Here is an 11,880-nt window from a genome sequence, read left to right as displayed (position 1 = left end):
CATACGACCCAGCAATCCCACTACTGGGCATATACCCTGAGAAAACCATAATTCAAAAAGAGTCATGTACCACAATGTTCACTGCAGCTCTGTTTACGACAGCTAGGACCTGGAATCAACCTAAGTGTCCATCAACAGATGATTGGATAAAGATGATGTGTCACATATAAGTAAGTCAGAAAGAGAAAAACAAATACCATATGCTAACACATATATATGGAATCTAAAAAAGAAAAAGTTTCTGAAAAACCTAGGGACAGGACAGGAATAAAGACGCAGACATAGAGAATGGACTTGAGGACACAGGGAGGGGGAAGGGTGAGCTGGGACGAAGTGAGAGAGTAGAATTGACATATATACACTACCGAATGTAAAATAGATAGCTAGTGGGAAGCAGCCACATAGCACAGGGAGATCAGCTCTGTGCTTTGTGACCACCTAGAGGGGTGGGATAGGGATGGTGAGAGGGAGGGAGACGCAAGAGGGAAGAGATATGGGGACATATGTATATGTATAACTGATTCACTTTGTTATATAGCAGAAACTAACACACATTGTAAAGCAATACTCCAATAAAGATGCTAAAAAATAAAAAGCAAAAACTCACGAATCTCTTCTTTTATGTCATTTCAATGTCTGTGTACTAGCATATTCCAAAAAAATAGTGAGTTACTGTTGGATTTCTACTTGGTTTTCCTTTTTAAGAAAAAATTTTCTTATTAAAAAACAGCATACCGTAGCGCAGTATAAAGTCGTGAGTGTCAGGGAAGAGGTGTGTGGTGCATTGGTGGCTGGACTCCCTTGGGTGTGAGCAGGTCTAGTGTATGTTACGTGCAGAGGTTATTCTTCACAGAGGAAGCTTGTGAGCTGGCTGCTGCCCCGCTACTCCTCGAAACAGTGAGGAAGACTAGCTGGGGGCCCGGCATGTTAGGGAGCAGGGTGGTGGGCAGAGCGTCAGCCAGATGGACACGGTTCAGGACAAACTGAGCCACTGGCTCAGGGCACCAATGGGGACGGGCCATTTCCCTGCCGCACGTTTCAGTGTATCCAGCCCAAGGAGGGATGACAAAGCACAATCTAGTTGAAAAACAGACAATGTATCCACACTGAGATCTCCAAGGGCTAATCCTTCTTAATGTTGAGAATTAGTGGTTGGGTGAAGCCACACTTCAAAGCCTTGGGCACTGAACATCAGCAAGTTTATTTTTAAATCCTGATTTCTTTCACGGTGACACTTCTGACTGGAAGCCATTGCTGTGGCAGACTGGCAAGTCACATATTGAGCTACAAGTAAAATATGCTATTTTTTTTTTTTTTTTTTTACTATTTTATAAAGAATTGCACAGCAGAAGAAGCTAATATCACTGATTTGGAAGAAGAATGATAGGGAAAACACTTGTGTTGTGGACTTACTAATTTTGACAGCTCTTTTAAAAGCAAGCAGAAGGCATTGCTGAGAGAGCTTCAAGGAGCTCTTTATCATTCAAAGAAAGCATGCAAGAACTAAAAGTGGTTGGGCTAAGACTTGGGAGAACCAAGGAAATATGAGAATAAAAAAGAAAAAACAAGTAAAAAGTCTCTTCTATTACATCTGAGAAGCTTAGAATGAAATAACTTCTCTTAGATAATGGGAGAGAACAGTTGGATGCAGACAGAAAATGGTACCAAGTGCTCATTACTTTTAACTGTGCAATTTAAATACTCAAGTGCATCAGTGGAAGGAAGATTTAAATAGCAAGCTTCATTGCTATTTGTTTCTAAAAGAAAACGATCCCTACAGATTACTACATTTCGTTCAAGTCAACATGGGGATGAACAGCAATTTTGCAGTTTGAGAAGAGGGGCATGTGGGAAAACTGAAATGTGAACAAAACAACAGTGGGGCTTTCTTTTATTGTTTATTGGTACTTTGGGAATTCCCTGCAGCTTTGTCTTTCATGGTTGCTTAATAAATAAAAATACAGTACGTAGACTACATGTTTGGGTGGTGGTTCACAGAATGGCACTGATTCACCTAAGGGACCCTGCCTGGCTTAGTCCAGGGAGCACAGGTTCCAAGCATCTGAAACCACACTGATAATTTTTCCAAAGGCCAAGGGCTTGAGTTATTTTGCTAATCATTTACATAGACTGGCTTAAATTATGCAGCCATCTGTATTCTTACGCAATGAGATTGAGTAAAATGAATTTGCAGTCTTGAAAGCGTTCATCCTTGATATCCCCTTCACGCTGATTTTTATTCTTTTCAAACAGCTGTAGAGCCTCGGCCCCACTTAACACTGTACATCCAGAAACCCATCCATCTTCATTTGCTTTGCTGCCCACCACTATGCCTTCTCGGTACTGTCCACCCAAACTACTCTGGGCACTTCATAATATTGCTGGGCAGGCAGGCTCTGGAGTGAGGCTGCCGGGGTTAAAATCTCCACGCTACTGTTTGCTGGTGTGTAATGTTGGGCAAATGACTTCATTCCTCTGTGGTTAATTCCTCACTTCGGAAATTTCTAAGGAAAAGAATACATTCTCCTAAGATCACTGTGAGGAAGAAATGAACTCAGCATGTCGCTTTGCATGCAGTAAGTACTCAATAAGTGGGAGGTATACTTAGCAACATTGTTATTCTATTCCACCCTAGATGGAATTCCTTTCTTCCGAGGGATCTGACTCCCTGATTGTGATGAGCGTCAGCTATTAGTGAAGAAACTAGAAGTAGGAGGCCACAGTGTTTCCCAGCGATGGGAGCTTATCTACAGGGGAGTTGCAAAATATGGAAACTCTTTAGATGGCATCCAAAATATTGCAATCACGGTAATGTCATATGAATGCCAGGTGATATTAACTGAAACTAGAGCGGGAGACAAGCAAAGGAAGGAAATTTAAGACAGATGACTCAAAAGAGTGCATTACCTCAAAGGGCAGCTTCAGGTAGAAGACCCATTGATGTTTTAGGAACCTGGGAGTTTTGGTAGCAAGGGGTGGAAGGCAGCATATCACAGGGTGAAAGGACTTCTAACTTTGACAGAAGGGAAGTCAGTATTATATGAAGAACGACAGTTGAACCCTTAGGTTATTTTAGGTCATGAGGAAAAATTGCTCAGCTAAAATATATATTGCAAATAAAATTTATAAAAACTCTAAGGATGTCAGTTCATTTGTGGGCAGCAGCTAATGAAATGGCTGAAGCAAGACAACTGGATTTGTTAAATGATGTTTTGAGGAGGATGGCTTATTTGATTGCTGGAAATTAAATTTGTTAATAAAAGGTATTGCCTGGCTTGAGACATGTATGCTGTTCTCTATATAATTTTTTAAAAGATTTTAGTTGAGTTTTACATACTAATAGGGATTTTAAATAAAAATTAAATGTTCAACAATTACATAGGAAGAGTTTTCTATTCAATGTTGTTGCCTATCATTGTCATTATCGTCCCTCTAGGACATTTATATTTGTGCAAGTTACAGTCCCAAGACAGGAGAGAAACTACAAGAGAAGATGGCCTTTCCTTCCACTTTGGTGGAGTTAAAAGTTGTTTATATAATGTGATATGAGAGAAAATCTAGTCCCCATTATTTCACCTGCCCATTGGCTCCAAAGCATCCAGATAGAAAATTGCTTGATAGAATTAGGCCTTGCCCTTCTAGGTATTTAGCAGCTTCTTTAAAAATGCAATTCACGGGACTTCCCTGGTGGTGCAGTGGTTAAGAATACGCCTGCCAATGCAGGGGACTAGGGGTTTGATCCCTGGCCCAGGAAGATCCCACATGCCATGGAGCAACAAAGCCCATGTGCCACAACTACTGAAGCCCGCGTGCCTAGAGCCCGTGCTCCGCAACAAGAGAAGCCACCACAATGAGAAGCCTGCACACTGCAACGAACAGTAGCCCCCGCTGACCACAACTAGAGAAAGCCCGCGTGCAGCAACGAAGACCCAAAGCAGCCAAAAAGAAAAAAAAGATGCAGTTCACTAGGTAGGCAATGGAAATCGGCCAAATTATTTAAGAACAAGTACTATAGTGAGTACTGATTTAAGGGAACACTTTCCTTTTGACAGGTAGGGCTGGACGAGCATTGTGGATGAGAAGCCAACCCCAAAGGGGGAGAAAATAAAGAGCAATTGTATTTTGATCATGCACCCTGAATGAAGTTAAGACATGTATGTATTCAATTTCTGACTTTGACACTTCCTAGTTGTGTAAATGGCCTAGGGGAACTTAATTGAACAAACTAAGCTTCCTATTTTTCCATATGAAAAATGAAAATTTCAGTTTTTGTTGTGAGCATCAAGAAATAAATTAATAGCAATCATCATTATTAAATAAATAAGCTACTAATAACATGGCTGACTTTGCAAGAAGTACTATAGACTATAATATGTTGACAGTATGTAGGTCATGGATATAAATACATAATGTGAAGATAATGGAAAGGACATATAAATTCAAATTTCATAGCAGTAGTCAAATAATATCTATCATAGGAAGAAGTATAAGCAGTCCCCATCCAGACCTGTAGTTTTCTAGACTGACTTCATGCTGCTTAATGGTCTTGATTGGCTATATCTTGGCCCTGGCTAATGTGTGCTCAGCTTCCCTGGGCTATGTTGTAGCTTCACAAGATGCAGAGGACATGTGTGCTCACATTAGTACCTAATTTTATATTTCTCCTAGAAATTTTTCTGAATTGATAATTTGGTGTCCAACAATTAAAAGTCAATTGGATTTCTTTCTCTTTATGTATTTGTTTCTGGTGAGGCCATGAATAAGCACATTTTAAGGCTTTTGAATATATATTTAAAAAAGCAAAGAAAAAATTATAGAAAGAGATTAAAAGTCTATTTTAATTTTCTTCTAATCTTCTTGCCCTTTGCTAGTCCTCTTCCTACTATTCCCCTCCCCTCTTCAGTTAACAAATCACTTATCAATTTACTTCTCAATATCTTGAACATTTTAAATGAACAAACATATTCTCTGAGTCACAGTACTTGGATAATCAAATACCCTTTTTATAGTCACATTAGCCATAGCTTTGGATTTAATTGTACCGGAAAATTCCATCCCATTGAATTAAATACCACACTTCAATATCAACCCTGCACTGAAAGCTCTGACATTGAATTGGTGTAATTTTAACCTTCTAAGAGAATTGGTTGGAGTGGAGTTTCTAACCAGCCAGTACACGCTTTGACTTTAAGAAACCTTCTTTGAAGAGCGTCTGATTACTTTCAGGGGTCAGGTCTGTCCTTTTGTCCTGACAAAGCGCACTTTTCCGTTCTTGCTGCCAAAATTTTTTGCCATTGTGAGATTTTCCAAACTATTGCTTGGAATTTAAATTCAAGGTCTTAGGCAATTTCAGATTTACAATGCCATGTAACAGACAGAATGGAGGCTGAGACTGAAGTCTACCAGTGAGCAACTTAGGTCAGATCCACACAGCCATGGGTGAATAGGGATAAAACTAAAACCTTTGGGTTTTTTACTGTTACTTTCTAAGTCTGCAAAAAAAGCAGCATCTATCTTCCTATTGCTGGAAGAAAAAATATTCTAGAATTTTTTAATAGATTCACAGATCCTCAAGAGTTTTTAGGAAACACAGTGCAAGTTTAATTAATTTGTGAGTCTAAAACTTGAATCACATTATTTCCTTCTTTGTACGCTGAGTGGAAGTAACTCTCCTGTAGGGCCCATTGAAACTTCCTTTATAATTCTTGTGTCCTCAATGTCTCGTCTCAAAATGTCTTTTTACAATTCTTTTCTCCCGACTCAAAGGCTGAGTTGACTGATGACTGGGACAAGGTGGAAATAAGATTATGGACGGTTTAATTATTTTCCTCCTGCCCTGTCCCCACTCTCCAGAGCCCTATGTACCTACTCATGAAGAGAATTGTTAGAGTTCAACCTCTGAATTCTGAAAAGCTACAGAAGGACTAAGTGGCCAGAATAGAGGAGAATTACAAGTCAGAGATCCCTACGAATGAACAGAGGGAGGGGTAGAGCAACGAAAGCGAGGCTCCGGAAAACCTAGTAACTTGCAAAGAGGAGAGAGTTTTCTTCAAACAACTTCCAGACTCAGAGAATGAAACCTGCCTACCAATTCAATAAGGATTTTCCTGATCGCTCTTCCTTCCCCCCAGTCCTCCCTGCACCAAACCTGGGAGGGCAGAAGTAGTAGCTACTGAGAAAGCAGGAGGGAGAGGGAGAAGGGAAGAGGCTGATCATTTCCCTTACCTTAGCTGATGACAGAGAAGAAAGAATATCTTTGAATGAAGATCAAACTGTCGATTATTTCATGGAACTAAACGTTCTAACATTCTATTTTGTTAAAAATTTAGTTTGCATTTTATGTCTTAAAAGTCACCATCGGACACTGTATTACCTAAGAATGTTCAGAAAATAATGGGACCGGTTTTTGTTTTCTTTTTCTTAATCCAAAAGTAGGATAAAATAGAGTTCTGGAAAACTTAATGAAAATAATAATTCAAATGAGTTTGCTTTGTGATAAGCATCTCACACATCAGGTTTGTTCACTGAACAAGTTACAGAGGACATCATGGAATTTGGAAACACCAAGAATCCTAGAAATCTAGTCTTTCCATGAAATGCTGGACAAGTATAGAAAATCCTTGGAATAGTTTGGAATTATTTGGAATAGTTGGAATAGTTTATGTTCAGGGATAAGTATTTGATCACCTGTAATACATTGGTCAACAATCAATAACTGATGAGTAAGGCTTGAAAGAGAGTTAGAAAAAGTGCAGCATGTGGACTGAATCTTCACTAGTTTATGGTGTATCTCAAATGGTGTCACCTTTCATCTTTTGTCAGAAACACTTGTAAATCCTGATGGAGATACAAAAGGACTTTGTGGCATCTTGCTGCTGACTCTTGAATATGGTACAGCTTCTCAATGTTGTAGTCACCTGGACATTCAAGATCACTTGATACACAAGGTAAAAAGTCATATTACAGTTCTTGAGCTTTGCTTTTAAATAACATGCTTCTTCTTACTGAGTCTGTATCTAACATCCTTAAATCAGGAAGAAGTACGTGGGTGATTATTTTCACACGTTAAAGCATCACAAGCCTTCCAGTCTGTGACTACAATTCTTTCCCAAGAAAAGTCCAATTCCAGCACAATTTAGAGAAAAGGTGGTTGTCACCATGCAGGAGGGTCAAGCATGTGTCAAATGGGGTGTAGGTGCCACTGATCCAAACAGAAAGATAAGGAGTAAAAAGTACACTGACAGGGCTTCCCTGGTGGTGCAGTGGTTGAGAGTCCACCTGCCGATGCAGGGGACACGGGTTCGTGCCCCGGTCCGGGAAGATCCCACGTGCCGCGGAGCGGCGGGGCCCGTGAGCCATGGCCGCTGAGCCTGCGCGTCCGGAGCCTGTGCTCCGCAACGGGAGAGGCCGCAACAGAGGGAGGCCCGCATACCGTAAAAAAAAAAAAAGTACACTGACATTTAAGTTCATTTTTAAGTGGAAATAACACAACTTTTGAACTGTAATGTTGATTAGGCAGTTGGCGATATTTGGAGCTTGGAGGAAACAACTGTGTTTGAAATTAAAATTTAGAATTGGTCAACATAAGTATAATTTGAGTTGAAGGTATAAGATGCTCACTTTGAGGCTACCCACAAGATGCCATTTCCAAAGCTGGAGTTACAAGTACAAGAGGAAGATAGAAAACCTCAAAGTTAAGAAAAGGAAAGAAAACCTTCCTTATTTTGATGACCCAAAATCTTAGGAATCCCCCCCAAAAAATCTTGTAAAAATTCATAGTTACTGAAGAACTTGATTATCATTAGCACAAATATTGGTCTTTATATTACTTCTTTTTAAGTTAAAGCTAAGTAAACATATTTGAAAATGTTGATGGAATGGTTTCACATTTGGGGAAAATATGGATTAGTTAATTGTTTATAAACTGTAAATATACTTAAACATATTTAATTTAGAGAATACCAAATACCTTTGTAAAATATTAGGACGTTAAAACCAGGAAGTATTTCTATTAACTTATCCCTGAGATAAAGTATTTACCATCATAGTCTCAACTTCTTCTAAAAGTAAATTTTATGCAGAGGGTTGAAATAATTTTAAAGATTCACTGCAAAAATCAGAACCTTTTCATGATACCCTTGCCCAGTTACAATTAAACTTATATTTAACTTTTGAAAATGTGTAAAATAATTAATAAAAACATCTAAAAGTGGGTATTCCCGCTTTCTTTTTGCTTCCTTCCCTTCCCCGCTTCCCTCCAACACTTCCTTCAACAAATATGTGTGTATGTATGTTCAATGTACTAAACTAGGTGCTTTGGCTGATGAAAATGAGGTAGAGTAATATAAAACATGTACAAAGATAATTATAATACAAGTGAGAATATTTTCTGGTTCATTAGATATGAATTATTGAGTGGTGGTTATAATTGTTGAATGAACAAATTCTCTGTGCATTTCTGATTGATTATGTTTTGGTAGTAATGAAAGACAAATTAGAATAGAATGATGGAATTTCATTATTCCACCAAATTAGGATGGAATTTCAAAAATCACAATGCTATAATTTAAAAATGGTAAATAGGTATATTATGAAGCAAATAAGCTTGCTGTGCACTTTTGAATTTCATATTGATTTAGCTTCCTGCAGAATATTTGCAGCAATGTAATTAGTTTTGAATGTTCAGATAATGTTATTGTCAGGCCATACAAATTTAATTCATAGCAAGCTCTTAGAAGCAAGAAGTACATAAAATCCAAGCTGTTGACTGTTAGTTTCAGTGAGTGCATTAGGGCAATTTTTAACAAGTGCTCTTTAGGTAATTCAGATTTTCAGGCTTGATTGTGAACTTTTCTAGAGCATTTCTAGCCAGCTAAAATTTAAACACCAACATTTGTAGGCCAGTATGTCAATAAAGTCTAGTTCGGCATGTTAAGGAAAAAAATAAACATTTGTTGAGATTTTAAAAGCTAAAACATTGCTTACGATGCACTAGTCATAACTGAAAAGAATTTCCTAAAGATTATGAATTCACTTAGCAGTGCACACACATCTTAATTGCATAATTACTTGAAGCAACCACTCTAATCCATCTTGTTCGTTTTACACTGTATAAAGGAAACAAACTAATTATGGCTTTTCTTTCAAGAAAAATACAAACCAGTACCACATTTACTGGGTTCATTCAGTCTTGTACACTCTGCTGCTTAGACAGGCAGGAAATAGAGAAAAAAAACCCAAAAGTGGTCATTAAGCTGCTGGCTATCAGCGTTCTTAAAATTGAACCAACCCTCATGGAAGGTGGAAGGCATGCTGGTTTTCTTCCATGTTGGAAACTGACAGCAATATGTTGGTCAGGGAGCCACACTCGAGGAGAACAACTTGAAATGGGCTAATTTGAACGGGGTGAAGATTTACGTGCAGTGACAAAAGAATGAAGGAATTGTTAGCACAAGGCACAGGCCAGCCTGATGACAAGTGAAACATTAATGTGTTAACATTCAGGCATGTGTGTGATATACAAACAAGGAGTACGACAGAGAGGAAATATTTGAATATCTACTTATGCAGGCTCATTCTAAAGAAAGGCAGCTTTGCCTCTACAAAGTCTTTCAGTTGAACTCTAATGACCTGGTATATGGTCCCTTAAACATATGCTTGGAAAGGAATAGACAAATCGGGAGCACAGGAGCTAAAGGAAACTATTAGTTTGGAGTTTTTAGAGCCTTGAAACCATGGATACAGTCCTGGTTAATAGCATGGAGCTCAGGTGGCCCGAAAGGTTCAATCCAGTCTGACGCCCACCACATGTGGTCTTGGATCAAGTTCATGCCGGATTAGCGACTGGCGTATCACTCAAATAAGGTACAGCAATTCTATGGCGGCTCCTAAAAATGCCTCTCTTGTTTAGGGTCCCTATGTGAGATGCCAACCTAGGGAAGATAAGACCTTGCAGTTATAGGGGAAGGCAGGGCTCCATTTGTGCCTGAAGTGAGAGGTGAGGGCCCTTCATGAGAAGTGAGTTTGGAAGTGAGATCATCGCCTGTTCCACAGTGGTAAGCACAGCTTCTGTGTGAGTCATGTGCATGGTAATGGCATTTACCATGTTTCTTAGTAAGTTTCTAGTAAAAATATCTGACAAGTTTATAGTAAAAATATTGGAATTACTCCAATCACTTTATTAAGTGATTGAAGGGGAGTGCATGTCAAATTTTATTTCTAGTTAGCAATAGCATACTTTTAAACTACTATGGATTATAGATTTACATTATAAAATCTGAAGTGAGCTGTCATTTGAGGGCATAAATATATGATGCTTATTTTAGTCAGTTACATATTTTATCTAAAATAAAGCTGGCTTTCTGGGTCACACACAATTAATTTTCATATTTTTTACACCTTTGTTACAAAGGCAAACCAATGTCCAATATGTACTATACCATCTTTAAATGGTTGATTTCAGATTGATGAAGCTGCTGCTCTAATTATAAAATTCTTCCCTGATTGTTTTCAATGTGCATTCCACTCTTGGAATAAGATAGGGATAAAATGGCCACTATTTCCTTTTGAAATTTGATTTTCTGAATTTATACATTGACAGTATTTTTTACCATTACATGACAATAATCAGTTAATATTACATTCAGAAATTCTCAGTGAGAACATTTGTCATGAAATCTATTGATCATTATTAATTTAATTGGACTTCTATGACTTTTAATATAATCAACCCATATTGACTTAACAGATAAGAATCTGTTGTACACATCTGTTGAGAGATAATTTTCTATGTGTCTCATTTTTACATGTATTGTGAGCCGAGGCACTGACTGCTATTGTTCTTGTGCTATTTTTCTAAGGATTTTTTAAATATCAGACAGCCTTGGAAGATACAGATAGTGTCTCTAGAGCAAAAGGCAGATTTGCTTAATATAATAATAATAATAATAATAATAAAGATACTATATATACCATACCATACCATACCATATTCCTCTAGCACAAATGGGCAGACACGTTTACTGCCCATTATAAAAGACTTGAATTCCCTAAACCCAATTTTCTTCTCCTCTAATACACCCCACTGCAGGTACAAATGTCACCTGAACCTCTTTGAGTTGCCCTTCAGGAATTAGGCTTGTGGAACTGGAGCAGGAAAATGCTGTTATTCTGGCTACTGTTATTTCTTGAATAACAAAGTCGTTTGTCACTGACCTATGAGTCTCATGACTTTTGACAGAATCCATGGAACTTTGGTGAGCTACCTAATTAGCTTCTAGTTAGGATAAAATCTCAGGCCTTTCATTGTTCTTGACAGCATCGTGAAAAATACAAAGAACAATGGGACTTCTTTAGGAGGGGAAAAATGAGACAAGGTTTTCACTCCATGCACACTTGCTGGATTTCCACTTTTGGTATAAATGTGTGTGTGTGTGGCATAAATTAAATTAATATGGTTTCCTTAGTTTGTCATAGTCGTGTGTATGTGTGTGTGTATGTGAGTGTGTGTGTGTATGTGTGTGTGTGTGTGTGTTTGTGTGTGTAAGAGAACAGGCTCCTGACAGTTGTTGCAAGGAATCAGGAGCTTAGCTTTTAGAAGCAGCTGGTTGATATCCCCCCACCCCTACCTTGGCTAAGAGAAATCAGAGAATGTACCACGTAGAAAAAATATATATCATTTTTAAATTTAGGTCTATAGAATATGGAGGGATATTGAAATCAGATTTGACAGATTTCTGAACTATTCTTTTTTTTTTAACATCTTTTTTTTTTTTTTGTGGTATGCGGGCCTCCATCTGTCGCGGCCTCTCTCGTTGCGGAGCACAGGCTCCGGACGCGCCGGCTCAGCAGCCATGGAGCACGAGGCCAGGCGCTCGGCGG

At 38.4% G+C, this 11,880-nt stretch overlaps 1 long non-coding RNA gene across 1 annotated transcript in view; it reads left to right on the top strand.

Moving 5' to 3' along the window:
* The window catches only part of LOC114484519 (uncharacterized), a 24,801-nt gene extending 22,481 nt beyond the window's left edge, over nt 1-2,320 (top strand). Inside the window, exon 6 of the long non-coding RNA XR_003677559.2 lies at nt 2,254-2,320. This is a non-coding gene — a long non-coding RNA (uncharacterized lncRNA). The remainder of the gene's footprint in view (nt 1-2,253) is intronic.
* The last annotated feature ends 9,560 nt before the right edge of the window (nt 2,321-11,880 follow it).

Source organism: Physeter macrocephalus, chromosome 20, assembly GCF_002837175.3.
Source record: "Physeter macrocephalus isolate SW-GA chromosome 20, ASM283717v5, whole genome shotgun sequence".
In the NCBI taxonomy this organism is placed as follows: domain Eukaryota; kingdom Metazoa; phylum Chordata; class Mammalia; order Artiodactyla; family Physeteridae; genus Physeter; species Physeter macrocephalus.
This window is presented reverse-complemented; position numbering and strand designations above follow the sequence as displayed.